This window comes from Aythya ferina, assembly GCF_964211825.1.
Source record: "Aythya ferina genome assembly, chromosome: 2".
Lineage (NCBI taxonomy): Eukaryota > Metazoa > Chordata > Aves > Anseriformes > Anatidae > Aythya > Aythya ferina.
In genome coordinates this window covers 18358670-18367288 of record NC_140297.1, presented here as the reverse complement: position 1 = coordinate 18367288, position 8619 = coordinate 18358670, and positions in this window count along the sequence as shown.

The window sequence follows — 8619 nt, the reverse complement described above, 5'->3', positions numbered from 1 at the left end:
CACCAAGGAGTGATCTATTTTTGTTTATCCTGTGTTTCCCTATGGTTTTACTCTCCACAAAAGTCTCTGTATTTTTTTTTTCTTCTATTTCACCCTGATTCTTTTGCTTCTATTTTTTCTTTTTTTTTTTTTTTTTTTTTTCCTTCCCCACTTCAGTGTGTTCTCTGTGGCAGCCGAAACACTGTGATTTGGGCACACTTCACCAGGAAGACATTTCAGGAGGAGAATTACATTAACCAGGCTATTTTATAGTGGTAAAAATGTTGTAGTGCCATTAAAGCACAGCAGCTGCACAAAACGTCTGGTAATCATAGGTCTGAGGTAAGCCATCTGAGGCCTAGAGGGAAGTCCCCTTCCCATTTTGGGAACAATTTCACCGCAGAAAATGGCAGTGGCTGCAGAAGTTTCAGCCAGAGATCTGGAAGATGTACCCTGAGCATACTTACATATATGTAGGCCTGGGTCATCTTCTGAGGACACATCATACAGGTTTTTTTTATTAGCACCCACCAAAGAAAGATTTGAGGTAAATTCCTGCTTGCCTTAAGTTTTAAAGGTGAGCTCAGCATGGCAGATCCATGGTCAGGATAACCCATGGAGGAGAGCAGGGAGTCCTGTCTCTGCTCATCCCCCACGTTTCACTGGAAATGCAGTGACCAAGGTGACCTTCCAGGGAACCCCCAGGCACACCACTTCACCACTTGCTGGCAAGCCAGCAAGCCCCTTATCCAGCTGTGAGGGCTCATCCTTGCCAGCTTGCTAGCAGAGGCCTGTGTGAAAGCCAGTGGAGATGCCTTGCCATGAAACAGCCAGTCCCAGTCCCGTCTACATGAAAAAGCACAAATAAATAACGAGAACAGTCTACATAGCAAAGTTGCACTTGTTTGATTTTTGAGTGGAAAAGCTGAAGGAAGACACTGATGTGGAAAACCATGAAGATTTCTGAATCTTCCCGGGGAAGAGGAGAAAATCCAATAGTTTAAAACATTTTTCTGGAAAAGATTTACCTTACGTTTTCAAAAGCAATGAGGCCTTCTCTGAACAGGTACGAAGATGTTTCACAAGTTTGTGTGGGAAAAAGGAGTTTGTATATCTTTCCTTTCAAAGATTTAATTGCTTTCAAGAACTCCGGTTCCTGACTATTTTGAAAAGAGACTTTGAAAGGATGACAGTGTGTGTCCAACATCCAGGGGATGCTGCTGCAGACCTACATCTGGAGCCATGTGAGAAGCAGAGAGGTGGCACACTGGGCATCAGACAGCCATCCGCAGCAGAACAGGTTTTTCTTTATCTGAATATGAGCACCATGCGTGCCTTGATTGCCACTGTGGTCAGTTTGGGGGTTTCTTGCAGGGTACTGGTTTACAAAAGGCTGGTTAGAGATAATGAAAATGATCACATGAAAACAAGCGGCACCATGGTGGAAAATCGGTCCTTTTAACTAACTGTAGCAGTAACAGATGAAGCAAAGCAGCCCTCTGTGGCTCAGCAGCTTGGCTGAAGAATTGCTCTCACGAGGGGGTTGAGCGCACGTTGTGCAGCGGTACAATGCCTCAAAAAGAGGAAATGCAGATTTTCTGGGGGGCTTGCATGGTGTGGCATGGCTCAGAGCTTGGGAAGTGATGTGCACGTTGCTCTTCCAGCCATGTGGTGGTAGAGGAAGGCTTTTATGAGTTTTGCCAGCTGACCATGTTCTACTCTTGTAGCCTAAGTGATGCCGAAGGAGCCCATGAGCTGCCCTGGCGTGAGGCCCTGCTGGGGGAATGGAGACCCTCAGGTGCTGCTGCTGCCGGGTGTGATGAGGCTCAGGAGGGAGCATCCAGAGACGAGACGAGCCCTCGGGCACGCTCTTATTCCTGTTTTTCCCAGCTGAAAACCATCCCCAGCAGCCATCTGCCACCCCCCAGCTGGGTGCAGTGGCTTTGGGGGAAGCACCTGGCTCCCTTGCCCCAGGCTAATGGCACACTGTGGGTGCTTTGGGGAAGGCAGCTGGGATTCTTGATGCCCCTGGATGCATGAAGAGCACTCTGATTGTTTTGCCCTCGCTGCTCACGTTGGTTCATCTGCTGTGCTTTTTGGGGAAAACTTGCCACCCCATGTGGTACTGCTGTACATCTGCCCCATTTGAGAGAGCTGCAGTGCTGGTCTTTCTGAAGGCATCAGAGAATAGGCTTTTAAAGGGGTACCACTGGTTACATGAGTTATTTTTTACTGAGAATGCGCAATGTGCTATAGATGCTCATAAAAAAATGGGTTAATGCTTTAAAATCAGTTAACATTATTCTCCTCTCCTCTCCCTCTCCCTCTCCCTCTCCTCCTTGCTGTTTTTGATCCCACAGAGCTCATACATACATGTGTTAATATTAGTGTGTCAGGATCAAAGACAGAAAGAAAGAAACTCTACCATGGTCTCTTTTTCAACCTCCCTTCAGGATGCTGCGACCTAGTCTCTACTCTGGAGGGCACAGCTTTTTGGTATCAATGGGGAGGATGCCAGGTGCTTTTTTATAGCATGTGTGAGACTGAAATTGCTCATTAAAATTCCTTCCCACCTTGGTGCCCAGAGTTTGCTGTGGGCTGCACTGAAATTTGACTGTCTGTGTCAATAGTGTCTGGCTGCTCAGCATCTCCAGCCTGGGAGGGCCCTGTTATCCTTTTTTGACCCTGCCTCTGAATACTTGCAGGACTGTATTGGGATGCTTTCCAAGTTTCAGCATCTTCACTTTATGGATTTAATGGCCTCACCAGTTTTATGCTTCAGTCTCTCTCTCTCTCTCTCTCTCTTTTTTTTTTTTTTTTTTTTTTCATCTCATTTATCTTAGTTACATTTAGTTAATTGAGACTAATGTTTTGTTGAAAAATCTCTCTCCGAGTCCCCAAGCTGAGCTTTTGAAGTGAATAGATTTGGGTAAAAATTTGCAAATGAGCTATTAATATTGCCACGGCAAAGACACTCTCTTCACCCATCATTTCCACATCAGCCTGGAGGGGATTCCCTTCTCTGAACTGATAGTCAAGCAGTTGCCAGCATCGCTTTCTTCTTTCTGTACAGCTGGGGCTTTACATCTGTGTATTGGGTTTATGTGGCAAGGTTTTGGTGGTGGGGGGCCGCAGGGGTGGCCTCTGTGAGAAGGATCTAGAAGCTGCCCCTTGTTAGATAAGGGCCAGTTTCAGCTGGCTCCAGTGGGACCTGCTGCTGGCCAAAGCCAAGCCAAAAAGCTCTCTAAGCACCTCTGTAAGAGCAGATTTAAGACAGGGGATAAAACAACAACAACAAAAACAACCAAACTGCTGCACAACAGCAGCTGGGAGAGAGGAGTGAGCACCAGCCCTGCAGCCCCCAAGGTGAGTGCAGCAGGAGGGCAGGAGGTGCTGCAGGCAGGCAGCAGCAGTTCCCTTGCAGCCTGCGGAGAGGCCCCTGGTGGAGCAGGCTGTCCCCCTGCAGCCCATGGGTCCCACATGGAGCAGATCTCCACACTGCAGCCCCCCCATGGGTGGAGGTGCCCCCGGTGGAGCAGGTGGATGTGGCCTGGAGGAGGCTGCAGCCCATGGAGAGCCCCTGCAGGAGCAGGCCCCAGGCCAGAGCTGCAGCCCGTGGAGAGGAGCCCATGCAGGAGCAGGGGTCTTGGGGGAGCTGCTGCCCACCCGTGGGGGACCCGTGCTGGAGCAGTTTGCTCCTGGGGGATGGACCCCATGGGACGGAGCTGTGTGGGAGCAGTGCTTGAGGAGCTGCTGCCTGTGGGCAGCCCCCGCAGGCTCAGTTCGGGAAGGACAGCATCCTGTGGGAGGGACCCCATGGGGAGCAGGGACAGAGAGAGACCATGAGAGAGCAGTGGGGACAAAGCGTCAGGGACTGACTGCGGCCCCCATGCCCTGTTCCCCAGTGACACTTGGGGGGAGGAGGGAGAAGCGGATGGATGAGGGGAAGGTGTTTTCAGTTTGCTTTTTAGTTTCTCACTGCTTTTGTCTGCTAGTGACAGGCAATAAATTTTATTAATCTCCCTATGCCGAGTCTGTTTTGCCTGTGACAATAATCACTGAGTGATCTCCCTGTCCTTATCTCAACCCTTGAGCCCCTTCCATCACATTTTCTCCTCCTTTTCCTTTGAGGAGAGGGAGTGAGCATGGTTGTGGTTTTGCTCGGCTGCCCAGCTGAGTAAAACCACCACAGTCTGTAACCCTGGTCTGATCGTGGTTGCTGTTCTGGAGCAATCTTACCTCTGAAAATGAGTTTCTCTTGTATTGGGATTTATCCCAAAAGAGGAGAAAATGTATCTTTTACCTCTGGCTTCTTAATGCCGTTTTATAAATGAATGGATCCTTATTTGGCTTTTCAGTTTGAGTATCACCCGATGCAGTTTGGGAAGAGGAGAGAGTAGCTAATCTGTAGCGACTCTGTCGTTAATCTGGAGCTGGAAAAATGCCACTGGCACCAGCTGAAGGTCCTCCTCAGATCTTTAGGGGCCATACCTTGTGCAGCTCCTGCCTGTTTTCATTTCCTGAATCAAATGTGAATGCACAATTAGATAAAAGAAGCAAGACATTTGTACAAAATTGGATCCACACAGAGGGAAGAAAGATGTCATAATGTTTGGTCTTGCATTTGACTGGGTAACCAATTGGTCCAATCGACAAGAGTTAGGGCTGAAGCTGAAAATCTAATTGCCTGAAATTGGAAGAGAACCTGAAGGACACAGCTCCATCTTAAAATAAAAAGTCATTTTATCTGGGGAGAACCAGGAGACAGACCCAATCCAGCCAGAGGATGTGGCTGTGGGATGTGGTTCCTCCTTGAGAGTGGACACCTTGGGCAAGATCCAGCTGGGAAGCAGGGCTGACAGATGGCCATGCTGCTGTCCTGTGGTGGGCAGCATTTTTGATGCTTGGTGGGGACGAAAACATCAAATCTCCTATGAAGAAGGGTTGAGAGAGCTGAGGATGTTCAGCGGGAAGAAGAGAGGAATGGCTTTAAACTAAAAGAAAGGAGATTTAGAGCAGATGTTAGGAGGAAATTCTTCACTCAGAAGGTGGTGAGGCCCTGGCCCAGGTTGCCCAGAGAAGCTGTGGATGCCCCATCCCTGGAGGTGTTCAAGGCCAGGCTGGATGGGGCTTTGGGCAACCTGGTCTGGTGGGAGGTTTCCCTGCTTGTGGCAGGGGGTTGGGACTGGGTGGGCTTTAAGGTCCCTTCCAATCCAAAACATTCAGTGATTCTGTGATTCTATCATGTCCAGATTCCCAGGCTGTGTCTCAGTAGACTGCAGAGCACTCCTTGTTGCCAGCTGGATGCTGTAACGTGTCTTTAGGCAATGGGATGTCTCATCCGGGAAAAAAAAGTCTTATGCCTCTGCTTCTAATATCATTCAAGATTAGTCCTGTTCGTGCTGCAGGGTGATATCATCCGTGTAACCCCCTTGCTGGTCTCCCCAGGTGACTCCTTTGCTCTGTGGAGGGGCTGGGGTTGGTACCAAGCCCCAGGACAGGGGTCCAAGCAGTGTCAGTGGGAGTTCACTGCGCAGAGCAGGCTTCTTTCCTGGCAAGGCACGGGAAGTTATGTGAGCAGCCAAACCGGAGGTGAGGTTCGGTTGCTGTTCCTTGTGCTTATTTCCTCTGCTGGCACACATTAGCTGGCAAACTGTGAGGCATTGCTAATACATCCAACTCAAAGCATTCTACTTCTGTCATGACTTTTGATCATGGCTGTTTCCTGTAGGATATTCCTAGCCTCAAAAAGAGGGAAGCCTCCCTGAATCCTGGCATCTCCAAAAGTAAAAGATTTGCTTTAAGCCAGGAAATTGACTTTGTGTTGCTATAAGAAGGTGTTGAATGAATAGGATGTGATAAGTAGGTTGGTATTGATGTGTATTAGTATGGTATTTACCAAGTAATATTACATTATATTAGGACTAAGGAAGCTCAGGTCACTACTCCCTGGTCTCATCCTCATACTGATGGAACCAGGCAATGCCATGAAATGATACATGAAGGAAAATAAATCTCAATATTTTCAGAATCGTGCTCTGATACCCCAAATTAAATAACTCAGAGGGACAGGGTGTTTTTTTTTTAGAAATTGTTGATCATGTACCCGGTTCTGAACATAAAGCTCCCAGCAGTTCAGACATGGTATGTACCGCTCTATATTTAGGTATCTGGATGTGAAATCCCTGGCCATGATCTCCAAACCGACTTCATAAAAACACACAGCTCATCCTTGCTTTTTTTTTATTTTATTTTTTTTTAGCTCTGAGATATATTTTTGATGATGAAGGAAAACAGCCCTATCTTATAGGAATCTCAGGAATGAAATGGCATTTTTTGAATAGTTATTTATTATTATTATTATTGTTATTTAAAGCCCAACAGAGCACTGAAGCTTTTGGCCTCCAGAAATACAGTAAAGTGCTTAAACACTGAAACAGTTTTACTCTTTGCTCATGGCTTTGGGCTTTCAACATTGTGTTTGGAGAGGAGCTATTTATGGGCTATCAAACAAGGTGCTGGAAGAAAGGAATTTAAAGCGTGTCCTTGAGCACTTCGGAGGAGCTTTGCAGATTGGGAACAAGAACTCGTGTCCACCCTCGTGCCTCCCCATGAGGCTGCCAAGGAAGGAAGCCTGGTTTGCCCCTGCCTGTATGCCACCGTGTGTTCGTCCCCTGGCTGCAGTGACATGGGGACATGCAGGGGAAGGGAGCCTCTGCTTCATGTTAAAGATGTCTCACTTCTTCACCTTGGTGCTCTTCTCTAGGGAAAGGAAGAGCTTTACACCACGATTTGAATTGAGATGCTTCCTACAGAGGAGGACGTGAGTGTGCGTCCCACAAGGGAACAGCCCGATCAAAACAGAGCCATGCCGCTATTTCATCATACTGGGGAAACGTGCAGTGATGTTCAAAGCAGGTTAAGGCAATATTTATATGAACCTTTTTAAAACACAGACTGATTTGTAGATGAGAATGGTGCAGCTGGAAAGGGGCTGTCAGAGCCCTGCACGGCTGCACGATGAGTGCGGTGAACCGCTGTCACAGCCCGCCCATAGGGAAACACGGGGGAAGAAGGGACCCTGCTGTTGAAAGGATGGCACCAGCCCGCAAAACAGCACATGCAGAGGATCTGAAGTGTATTTAATCAGAAAGCTCCTGCACAGAGGAACTGGGTCCTCTGAAGCTGAGGTTGTGCTCTAAGCCCTCTGAGCTATTCACAGAGCAAACTCTTTGCTATTTAGCCAAGGTCGAGAGGCTGGTGGCTGGAGGGGATGGCACGATCTGGGCTGTGTGACAGCAGAGGACAGGACTTAGTGACCTGGCTTTCTCCTCTGGGTCTCTGCTCTTCTCTGCTCTCAAGGAGAGCTTCCCCTTCCACCCCAATAACACATTTCCAAATACTCAGCATTTCTAAACTTGCTTGTCCTCAACGAGTGTAAATCCTAAGCTGCCTGTTTAATAGACAAAGGCACCATCCTTATCAAAACCAAATAAATCAGGATCTCACTGCAGCACAGCAACATAACTCTCAGACAGTTGGTATTTATGCTGTGTTGTCCTGGTGTTGTGTAGCTCAGTGGGAATTGGTTGCAGTATTAAGATGCTTCTGTCGAGGTCAGGCTCTCCTTTGAAGATGCTCTGGGGTGCCTCAGGGGCTTGCTTCCACCTCAAGCTCCTTCATGCCCCAGATGATCGCTTGGAAAAATGGTGGCTGAGGACAGAAATTGGCTCTCCAGACCCCAAAGTCTTGCTGTGGAGCTGAGGGAGGGGAGGAAAGGGCTCTGCTGAGAGCACTGCATATGGCACAGGTCATCTACCAAGGCCTACAGCAGGAGCAGACATTTCGCCTCCTCCTGCCCAGCCAAAGGCTGACCCAAGGAAGCACCGTGAATCCAGCACCTGAATCCAAGTTTGTTTTGTCATTCATAGCAGCTTTTCCTTTCTGAGGAGGATCTGAGGAACTAGGAAAAGGCTTTGAGCTCCTGCGGGTTTCCCATGAGCCAAGGAGATGTCCTGATGTTATTCAATGTCCAGAAATCCTGTCAGGCGGAGGAGTTATCTGTGCTGCTTTTTCAAAGGCAGAAGAAGATCAGTGGCTGAAAGAACACATCTCCTGACATTGCAGGGATGACATTTACTGTATGACATTACACAAATTTAAAATAATCAGGTGTGAGGTCTCTGCTTGGATTGTGTGCTTCCACAGGGCAGCAATTGCTCCCGCTGGGCAGCAGCAGCATCGCCCAGGTCCTCGCCGTGCACTCGCTGCTGACAAAATTCATAAGAGTCTTCCAGATTTCCTGCCTCACACTAATTGAACTAACTGAATTTATCACCTGCCAAACCGAGCAGTGAAATCTAGTTTTTTATCTGTCACGGATCAGACGAGGGTGGAAACAAAGGCTCATTGCTTTCTCCCCAGGACCGCAGGAGCTCTCTGTGTTTCACCCTCTGACCGCTGACCGACAGGCTGCTCGCTCTGTCTTCATAGCTGTCCAGCGCTGTTCCAGGCGCTGTCTCATCAGTGATCAATCACATCAAGAGGAGGGAGGATGTGGTTTCGAAACCTTGAACGCCCTTCGTTCTCAGGCTGCTTTTCCCTTCTGCCATGCAGCGTGGGCTCTCCAGTTGCCTCCTG